General features: G+C 51.4%; 1 pseudogene; it reads right to left on the bottom strand.

Annotated features, from left to right (window-relative positions):
• Positions 1–261: 261 nt before the first annotated feature.
• On the bottom strand, positions 262–726 carry LOC119805580 (annotated as a pseudogene).
• Positions 727–967: the final 241 nt, after the last annotated feature.

A 967-nucleotide genomic window follows, 5' to 3' on the forward strand; every position in this document is an offset into this window, starting at 1 on the left:
TCTCTCTCTCTCTCTCTCTCTCTCTCTCTCTCTCTCTCTCTCTCTCTCTCTCTCCTCAAACAGCTGACAGTTTTATTTTCCCATTTCATAATGTAAGTGAGCGCTGCACTTTTTCTAATCCCACTTCTCCCCTCCAAACTATTCTGTTAGGAAAGGGGAAGCCTTGCTTGTCACGCAGCTAGAAAACACCTAGGCTCAGCACCGTGATCAACTGCTGAAACAGAACAAGAAATACAAAACCAAAAAAGAGCCTTTCCGCTCTTACCTGTCTGGCCGAGTCCTGCCAGGCTGTGTGGGCACCATCATAGGGCGAGCGGAAGGTCTCATCATTGGAGGCCCGGGCATCATGGGCATGTGGCCACCCATGGGAGGGAGAGGGTCCCACGGGCATCATCCCAGGAGGAGGAGGACCCATCATCCGCATCATGGGAGGGCTTCCCATGTGGGGTGCAGGCACCATGCCAGGGCGAGGAGGACCCTGGAGACGGGGGAGGCAGGATCATGGCCCCTGCAGGAGGAGGAGCAGAGAATGGAGCTGGAGGTATCTTTCCTTGTTGAAATGCAGCCGTTGTTTTTGTCAATCAGGTTCTGGGCCTGCTCTTCCATCCATTTCTGGTAGTCTTTCATATTCTCCTTGTGCTTCCGACTGCTGCAGTGTGTCTTTCTCACAGATGGAGAATCATGGGTAAGATATGTATCACAATAGTCACAATAAAACTTAGGCATGTTGCTTCGCAGGCCATTGGCTACCCGCTTCCGCACGGCCGGGAAATGACCTCTCTCTCTCTTTTTTAAAGCTTTGTTTATTACGTATATAGTGTTCTGCCTGCATGTATCCCTTGAGGCCAGAAGAGGGCACCGGATCTCATTATAGATGGTTGTGAGCCACCATGGGGATGCTGGGAATTGAACTCAGGACCTCTGGAAGAGCAAACAGTGCTCTTAACCTCTGAGCCATCTCTCCAGC

Source organism: Arvicola amphibius, chromosome X (genome assembly GCF_903992535.2).
Source record: "Arvicola amphibius chromosome X, mArvAmp1.2, whole genome shotgun sequence".
In the NCBI taxonomy this organism is placed as follows: Eukaryota; Metazoa; Chordata; class Mammalia; order Rodentia; family Cricetidae; genus Arvicola; species Arvicola amphibius.